At 40.6% G+C, this 10178-nt stretch overlaps 1 pseudogene; it reads right to left on the bottom strand.

Moving 5' to 3' along the window:
• LOC117352279 overlaps positions 1-10178 on the bottom strand; it is a 115857-nt pseudogene that overhangs the window by 85684 nt on the left and 19995 nt on the right.

Below are 10178 nucleotides of genomic sequence, written 5' to 3' on the forward strand. Positions count from 1 at the left end.
TCAAGGAAAAGTACAGTAGCAGAGGACGGGATACTATGGCCCTCTTTTACTAAGGTGTGCTAACCGATTTGAACTCACTAAACGCTAATGCGTGTATGTTAATCTATGGATGCGTTAGCGTTTATTGCGTGCTAATCGGTTAACGCACCTTAGTAAAACAGGGGGTATGTATCCATCCCCAGGTGAGGGTGAGCGTCTGTCAATCCCGGGGAGGTGGTTTCTGTTAATCTCTACGGATATAGGCCCTGGCAGGCTGCGTCGGATCCTACTGAGCTCCAGTATGGAAGATGGAGGCTATGCGGCACCCTATCCCACATCCTGGTCGCTTCTAGGGGAAATTCGAACAGGCTATCCAGAAAAGAAAGAAAGGAAACAAGCCCCCACCCAAGCTCTGCATCACTGCATTTGTATTTACCTCTGGAAAAAGGAATAAGGAGGGTGTGTATTATTTAATGCTTTTCCCACTCCTGCAAAACCCCTGGACATGGGTCCAGTAAATTCTCCCATCTAGCCTGGTCCAGGTTTCTGTTCTCCTGTAGCTGCAGACTTGAAGATTTCTTAGTCCCTTGCTACAGAAGGCAATTTTTGACTGACGCTTTCGATGTTCCCCGTTTGATTAAGATAGTACCTTTGCCTTCATTTATAAAGCTGAGGGACTGGGAAATGAGGTGGAAAGAACTGAGGAAGAAGAGGGCTCCATTTTGGTATAGTATACATTTTTCAATGCGCCGTCCCTACTTTTGCTCTGAAACGTGCCCCTAAACATGAGGCCATTTGAATGACTTTTACCGGCGGTGTCTGTCTCTGCTAAAATGTTTAGGGGAAGTTTCAATGGAATCTATGGAATCTAAAGAAAGCGAAGCTTCTGCTAGTAAAATGAAACGTCTCAAAGAAACTATAGGGGCCTGTTTTACTGCATGTTTTCCTGTTCATTTTCCTTCGATATATCAAAGAAACTACTGCAAATGGATCTGATTGCTCGGCTGTCTTCCGTGAGGTGTGTTTTGTTGTTGTTTTTTTTTTGATGGGTTAAGATTTAAAGCAGTCTTCAGAATAACAAAGATGAAAGAATGAAATGACAAAAAATTAACCCAAACAGGAAAGACAAAAAAAAAAAAAGGAAATGAAAGGCAGCAAAATCGAAGGTAGGAAAGAAAAAATAAAAAGTCTTTTAAATGTTGGATTATCGATTATTCCATGGGTTTTAAAAACTGTGGTCTGGAATCTGCGTATCGCACAGAAAAGTAGTTAGCGGATTTGGCAAGTCTGTTTTTAAAGATTTCCCCCCTTTAATCCACACCCACCACCTTAGTAACTTTTTCATATCTTGTCTGTCTGTGGAGAACATATCGTTGGATCTTTCATATATTTAAGTTTTGTATTTATTTGATTTCGATTTTTTAAAATATTTACAATGTGGGCTCGTCCACTCCGACTCTCCTGAGATTTATCAGAAGTATTGGAGGAATCTTTAAAAGGCTTGGGCTCCAGGAGTAATAAAGAAAACAGGTGTCTTAGGTGTCGGATTTTTCTGATGGATTATCCGTGCTTATATAAGCGGGTGTTTGTCCAGCTACTGGCCGACCCCTGCACTGATGGATGGAATGTTACAGTAACCTCAGCCTTTCCCTGCCAGGAATTCCCTTTCCTCCTCTCGTGCCTCCAAAAAGCCTGACCAGGGGCTGCAGTAAAAATCCCAAGTCAGCATGAGACTACTGATATGAAAAATACTGAAATAAACAAATAAAAAAAAAGTTATGACGGAATGAGAAACCATACAGAATAAACGTATAAACAAGTTAGAAAATCAAGGGAATTTGATCAAGAAGATATAGAAATAGACATTCAGATTTTTTTTTTTTTTTCTTAATTATTTTTTCCTTTTCAGGTCTACATTTTCCTTTTGAAATTCGAAATATCGCTCAATATTTCTCAAGTTTCACAATGCAGTATTTCACAACGACCCTGTCTGCATTTTTTTTTTTTTTTGGTTAGGGCTGCCTAGATAAAGAATTTCACTTGTCTCCTCTCCAAACAGAGAATTTGGAAACCCACCGGGCTATGTTGAACGCGATCAATTTATGTGCGCTCCTATTAAAGTCTGATTTTAATTTAAATCGATAAAATGGGGAGGTTAACACTGTTGCTACCTCTGCTGAAACAACTGAGAGAATTTGGTTTAGGGTCAGAATTTGGGTTATGAGCATTTAGGATAAGAATCCATGGGTTTCTCTGCTTCCCAAAGACAAGGTCTCTGCACGTGCGTTTACAAAGAACCAAGAAGGTACTAATTAAATCTCTGTTTTTGTTAAAGAAGCGATTACTGCACTATACCAGGGGGGTGCTGAAAAGTTCTCAACCCAACCAAGAAGAGAACGAATATGGTTCAATCAATGGTCTGAAACCATTTTAAAAAAAAAGAACCCAAACAAAACGAAAAACCTGACAATTTTGTTTCTGCAAATTGGCACTTAACGAAATAAGACAGCACTCTTTTTCAGCTACCGTGCCAAAATAATGCCCAGAATTTAGGAAGTTAGTGGGTTGGGTTGAGAACTTTTCAACACCCCCCCTGGTACTTAAAAGCCACATTACGGCTTTGCTTTCATTTACTTAAGACTGAAACGTGATATAATATTAAGACTAGTCCATAAAAAGGCAAGTTTTAACAATTTAACCCCCACGCAAAGAACCCCCCCAGAGATGGACTCAAGAAAATAAGGCTGTACTTGCTCTTTAAATATTAAACAAAGTACATTTTCTTAAATTCTTGGCTGTTCCAATATTTGTTGCCCAGGGCAGTTCGGCTTAGCTCCATCCAGGTTGCCTTTTTTTCATAATTCAGTAGAGCATATGTTAAAAAAAACAAAACAAAACCCAACAAAGCTTGTTTCCGACGTGGAAAAGAGGATTGAAAGCCAAGAAGACCCTTCCTACACAGAGACTTAAGATCCCCGAAAGATTATAAATTCATAGCCAAGAATTTTGCTAATTGCAACCACGGGCAAAATAAACTGAAAATAAAGAAAAAAAGAAACCAGCAGGAAAAAAAAAAGATACAGCTCCTGCTATTTCTTGAAGATTTTAGTAGCGCTGGTGTGGTATTTCTAAGGGATCCCCCCCCCAAACAAAAAAAAAAGCTGGTGGAGTTCTCTAGTTGTTACTGGGGAAAAGGGGCTAGTTTGAAACCAGGAGCTTAAAAAGATGGAAGAGAAAGGAGATGTCTTACCGTAGCAAGAGATGAGGGCTCCGTTGTGGTGGTTTTCCTGCAGTTTGAGGTTCTCCGGAGGGGTTTTGCAGTTCCTTTGCACGTAGAGATGCTGCGGCTGGTATTGTTAAAGGAGCCTTGCTGCTCCCCTGTGCTGCTCTGGACGCTGCCATCCAGGGACTGGCATTCCTGCTGGTAGGAGCTCCTGGACTTGTCCCCAAAGCTTTGTCCTTTGCTGGCCAGGAAAGAGGGAGCGAACTTGTCGCTGAGCTGGAATGCCCTAAAAGGCGAGCCTTGGTGTTCTCTGCTCTGCGTGGCTGAGCTGTAGTAGGAATCCATGCTGGTCGTATCACAATATGACACACAAGTCTCTGCATTCATTCCTAAAATGAAAGGGGCCAAATGACCTTAATTCTTTTTTTGGAGGGGCACCAGAAGGCAGTCACTCTCGCAGCTGGGGGACTGAAATGTAAGAGGGTTCAGATGTTGGCGAGAACTCCGAGCGAACCAAATCTCAAAAGCCCCCTTAAGGTTTTGAAGAGAAAAAGGGTCCCCTTTTCGCTTAAAGAGAAGCAACTGTTTAGGTCTCCCTCCCAGAGCTTTCCCAAGATTACCCAACCCCCCCCCAAACAAAAAAAAGCCAAGCTAAGACCTCTCCCCCAATTACATTGGAGATGATAGCAACCGGAGAAGAGGGAAGTCCTCAGATCTTTTGGGTAAAAAAAAAAAAAAAAAATCTTGTATAACAAAAGTTTAGGAAACAAATACAATGAGGAGCTGAAACTGTCCTTGGTGGGAAGTGCGGGCTCATTTTGACTTGGGGATTTTCGTCTTCGTGGTTACAGAGGACACATTGGGCTCCTTTGACAAAGGGGCGCTAGGCGTTTTTAGCGCCGCGCTACCGTCTGCTCAAGAGGAGGCGGCAGCGGCTAGTGCCGCGGCATTTTAGCACGCACTGTTCCGTGCGTTAAGGCCCTAATGCACCTTTGTAAAAGGAGCCCTTTGTGTTTCAACAAATAGGGTTTTCGTCTCCTTGATTTACAAGCTCCCCGTGTAGCTATCACTTTAAGAATTGTTTGTTTATTAGGTTTTATATACCGCCTATCAAGGGTATCTAAGCGTTTTACTCAAGCATTTTCCCTATCTGTCTTACAATCTATCTAACGTAACCTGGGGCTATGGAGGACTGAGTGACTTGCCCAGGGTCACAAGGAGCGGCGTGGGATTTGAACCCACAACCCCAGGGAGCCGAGTCTGCAGCTCCAACCACTGCGCCACACACTCCTCTGTTAATTCTGTTTCTTAGCGCTTCTCCCATTTTCCCCAATGTCTCCCTTTTCGGCCCGATTTCTCTCACTTGTACTATAAATGATTTCCGAGTAAACACTTCCCAGCGTGAAACTTACGAGTCTCTCCGCTGCTTGTCACGCAAAATCCCAAGATAATAAATATTTCTATTGATATTCACCCAAAGGGTCATTTTTAATTGCTTCCTCCCTCCGAGATGAAATATAAGTTAATCTTTAATAAAGGCAATTTCACTTTTGGGGCAATTAATCTGATCTTGGTCCCTGTTTTCAGCGGTCAGCTCATCCCTATGGCCTTTTACCTCACTCTCTGTCCTGTAAGGTTATTTTTGTACGCTTTCCTTGGCTTTCCTTGGCATTCACACATCTGGTTTCTATTGCAGTCTTACCTTGAAGTTTTCAGTAATAAAGATATTACGCAAACTACATCCACATCTCTGTAGGTTGTATACTTTAACCCTTTCAATGGCACCGAAGGAGCACTTTTAAGGGGGGGCTTTTACTGACGAAATCTGCTCCACAAGCCGAACGGAGACGCGCCACTCGGGGAATGTTGTCCCAAATGTGGCCGTTGGATTTTAGTTTTTCCTGTCTGTTGCGGCAAAAGTACTCCAGACAATAATGTCAATATTTGTGGAAAAGAGAGTTTGTGTAATGTTTGTTTTATAATTTAAAAAAAAATTTTTTTTTATTAAAATTGAAAATAGGAAAGCCGGCCATTTCAAGAGATGGTCCTTTATGAAAAACAAAGGTTTTCCAGATTAATTAAGGATGGTTAACGTTGTTTAAAAAAAGAATAATTTCAGGTTGGCAAATAATTACATAGATTTAGGTCAAAAGAAGGAATGCGTTCCCAGGGGGCGCTGAAAAATTCTCAGCCCAACCAACCGACTTCCTAAATTCTGAAGCCACTGTAGCTGAAAAGGGTGTTAGAATTTCGTTTCTGCAAAAATAAGATTTTTTTTTAAAAAAAAAACATTGCTTCACTTCATTGATTGAACCATATCAACGTTATTCTCTTCTTGCCTGGGACAAGAACTTTTAAGCACACCCTTCTAGTTTTCTATATGCTTCTAAGCATCTCCAGGTACATTATTTATCTGTGCATTCACGTATGTATGTTATATATATGTATATGCATGGGTGTTTAGGTGCTAAAATACTATAGGATACACAAATATGTATCAGGGACTTGGAGAAAGTGTAGTTACTTACCTGTAACATAGGTTCTCCGTGGACAGCAGGATAGTCAGCCACACAACCCACCCGCCTCCCCATAAGGGCCGACTCGGCCACAGCTAGGAACATCCTGGGGATTAGGGGGAAGCAGGGGGAAATGGGTAGGGCTCGGGCATGCCTAGTGGGGCCCGGGCACTGCACGTGCTCAGAGAAAAAAAAAAAAAAAATCTCTCTGAGCTATTGGAGAGCTTATCCGCAAATTGGGAGCTGTTTGGGACAACACCCATATGTAGCTGACTATCCTGCTGTCCACGGAGAACCTACGTTACAGGTAAGTAACTACACTTTCTCTTCTTGCCTGGGACAAGAACTTTTAAGCACACCCTTCTAGTTTTCTATATGCTTCTAAGCATCTCCAGGTACATTATTTATCTGTGCATTCACGTATGTATGTTATATATATGTATATGCATGGGTGTTTAGGTGCTATAATACCATAGGATACACAAATATGTATCAGGGGCTGCTGAAAAGTTCTCAGCCCAACCAAGAAGAGAAAGATGTGGAGTCATGAAACATTATTTCTTGACACTTTGCTTCTTTTCGTATCATTGAAACGAAGAGTGTCCAAAGCGTGGAACAACTTGTCAGTTTCGCGGCTCCACATCATCCTCGTCTTGGCTGAGCTGAGAACTTTTCAGCGGCCCCTTGCATTGTGATGTCATCATGCCTCATTCGACCAATGCCTCAGAGCCAGCCTCACTGGTGAGTCACAATGGCTTGGTTTCCTCATTCTTGCGCCCATTTGCTAGATGCATTTGCCTCGCTGAAACGAAAAGCGTCGAGAAAAAGTGTGGCATAACATTTCAATGGCTCCACATCATTCTCTTCATGGTTGGGCTGAGAACTTTTCAGCAGCCCCTTCATATCTGTACATATGCATAATATAGATGTATAATATGTATTCTGCGATGACAGATTGCTATCAAACAGTATAAAGGCAATATACAGTATAATAGCTGATATACCTGAGTGCAGTGATTAAAATAAAGCATTGTATGATTTGCTTTCAGTTGAAAAATACTGGTATTATCTTAATCTCAATAGGTTTCTGGTTGGTTTTTTTTTTTTCTTTAAGACTTGATGCTTACATATTTCTTACTTTTAAAGCTCTCTCTTGCTCACTTATTTTCATTGAAAGTTAATGGAAAAAACCAAATCGTCCATAGGTCTCCGAGTTCACTTATGGCCAATGGAAATCCTTAGAGAACCCCCTTAAGCGACCCCCCTCAGACATTTGACCGCAGGAGCTTTGTCTATCCCAGTCTTCTTCTGAAACCTCACCGGTGCCTGAAAAAGCAAAGACCAACTAAACCAGGGGTTTCAAAGTCCCTCCTCGAGGGCCGCAATCCAGTCGGGTTTTCAGGATTTTCCCCCATGAATAGGCATTGAAAGCAGTGCATGCACATAGATCTCATGCAGATTCATGGGGGAAAATCCTGAAAACCCGACTGGATTGCGGCCCTCGAGGAGGGACTTTGAGATCCCTGAACTAAACCTAGCAACTTGAATTTGACAGAGCTTTTAAATATGCAAATCATTTTGACCTTCCTTGAATAAAGGAATCCCAACCAGTGTCTTTCAAAGTAAAAGTTATAAGGGAGGGTTGCTGAAAAGTTCTCAGCCCAACCAACTTTCTAAATTCTGAGCAGCTGAAGTGTCATTTCTGAAGTGCCAATTTGCAGTAACGAAGTTCTACGTTGGGTTGTTTCAAATCCTTGATTGCCTTTCTCTTCTTGGTTGGGCTGAGAACTTTCCAGCACCTCAGCCTCCCCTCCTTAGTGCAAATGAACCCTCTAAACATCCTACACATTGCTATAAAAAAGAACTGCAAGATTTCCAACCTCTAGTATGAAATAGCATGAACTTTTGAATTTGGTACAACCTACAACTACATCTTCAATTTTAATTTTTGAGGACTCCAAAAGGGAATCCTTTACCTGGGTCGCGATTCACTATTTTTTTTTCTTAACTATACAGAGAAGTTTAGGAGGCGCCCTTGAAAATTTGGGGCCGTCTCCATCGAGAGCTATACGGCCCAGCGATTTTCCACTTTTTCGTTCCGTAGTTTTCCGTCGGAACGACAAAAGCGGAAAAACCATGGCCTGCCTGGAGACTGCCCCTGCTTTGTTGGTTGGGCTGAGAACTTTTCAGCGGCCCTTCGCCAATTTTCTTGCGCTCTTTAAGGCTGTTGATTGATTCCAGTTGACTCCAATTATTACAAAATTTGTCAAATGATACATTTGTACTGTGTTAAGTGGAAGCAAGGGAAGGACGCCAGCAGCCAAGCAGATAGAAGTATAGACTGAGCAAGTCCATGAAAGTGGATGAGTTATTAGTTTTTAGGTACTTAAGTTCATTATAGTAAAGCCCTATAATATTACTGTCAATTGTTGGTTGACCAGGTGAACAGTGGGTTAAAATGCTTTCAGTTAAGTATCTAGTTTTGCTTTTGATAATGTGGGGTTTTATTCAATGAGACAGATTAATTGTGAACCAAAAAAAATTGTGGTTCTTACAACTAAACTGAAAATAGATATTTAAAGAGATCTCCTTACAATAAAATATCCCTTAAATATTATTATTAAATGCATGAATCGTACACGGCAAAATAACAGGTCCAGATGCGTTGAACAATTTAACTACTTTCTGTGGATTATAATAGCTCCATCCCTGCTCATAAATAGGTCTCGATTTATCCAACCAACACACGGGAGCTCATGTCGGGATTTATTTTTTCGACACCCCAAAAAAAAAATCACTGTCAAAAGTAGACAGTCTTCCTGTTTATTACATGGAGAAATAGACGTTCAATAAACATTGTTCGGAATAAACGATCGAAATGGTAATTGTACAATCAGTTTGGGAAAACGGGTAAGACTGCACGCGAGATATTCGTTAGAAAAAACCCAAACCAAACCGTGATGGATTGACCTATCTAATACGAGCTTACGGAAACTATAACAGAAAATGTATTGCATACGATATCACTGTAACTTACCCTCTATTTTTACTAAGGTGAGCTAACCGATTAGCGAACCTTAGTAAAAGAGGGCTTTAGACAAGGAATTTTCACATAGTAATAATAATACAAATAAATATACTCATTTTCAGTAGACTTCATTATTTCTATTCAGGTGCATGAACTATTTTTTTCAAGAGGTTCAAATTTTTGTAGTAGTAATCTATTTTATATTAAATAATTTTTATTGAATTATAATATAAAAACCATACATGTAATAAATCTCTTACAAAGAATATTATGCCAGCATAATTAATATAAATGTACAGAACAGGAACAAAAATCAGTAATTAAGACAAGTACAATGTAATTTTATACAAATTGAACGTCCTGCCCCTTATATGACATTTATTAACACGATAAATATAAAACTAACCAAAATGCACCTATCAAAACATTTGCCGTACGTCAGTAACTGGAAAAATAGTTCTGAATTTATATAACTATTAGGTAGATAAAGATATTCATTTCTCTAAAGGGTTGCTTTAAAAAAGAGAACATGTTGGCATAATATTCTTTGTCAGATTTATTATATGCATGGTTTTTATTATTATAATTTAATACAAATTATTGAACAAAAAACCGAGTTCAAATGATCTTGTCTTAAACTGCGAAAGAAACTGAAAGAAGGTTATAGTTCCTACCTTGTTCTTAAACTTAATCTAAGACCCAGCTTTGAAAAGCTCTTCTCCCATTGGGCCCCTTAGCAACTTCACCGATGACCGCAAAAGTCCGGCGGTGTCCCCACAGGCATCGCACACAATGCAGGCCGATCCAGTGAAATCTTTATAGGGCGGATTCCAGTTTGAGGAACCGATCCCTATCTTGTAGTTTGGAGTAAGCTACATAGGGCATTGCCTCTCAGATTTTAACTTCAACCTAAGAGGCGATATGCTCAGGTGTGGATACTTCTTCATAGGACATATAACTAGCATGTTTTTCTAAGAAACCGGCCTTTTCTTCTCTATAGTAGGTCTTCGAGTACTGATTTTATTGTGAAGGAGAGAGGCTGTAATAACATAATAACATAGTAGATGACGGCAGATAAAGACCCGAATGGTCCATCCAGTCTGCCCAACCTGATTCAATTTCAATTTTTTTTTCTTAGCTATTTCTGGGCAAGGATCCAAAGTTCTACCCGGTACTGTGCTTGGGTTCCAACTGCCGAAATCTCCGTTAAAAACCCATCTACACCCTCCCAGCCACTGAAGCCCTCCCCAGCCCATCCCCCACCAAACGGCCATACACAGAGACAGACCGTGCCAGTCTGCCCAGTACTGGCCTTAGTTCAATATTTAATCTTATTTTCTGATTCTAGATCCTCTGTGTTCATCCCACGCTTCTTTGAAGCTAATAATGTGCTGGGTGTGAAGGTGGAGCAGGTGGAGGAGAAACGAAGCTA

This window comes from Geotrypetes seraphini, chromosome 19 (genome assembly GCF_902459505.1).
Source record: "Geotrypetes seraphini chromosome 19, aGeoSer1.1, whole genome shotgun sequence".
Taxonomy (NCBI): Eukaryota; Metazoa; Chordata; class Amphibia; order Gymnophiona; family Dermophiidae; genus Geotrypetes; species Geotrypetes seraphini.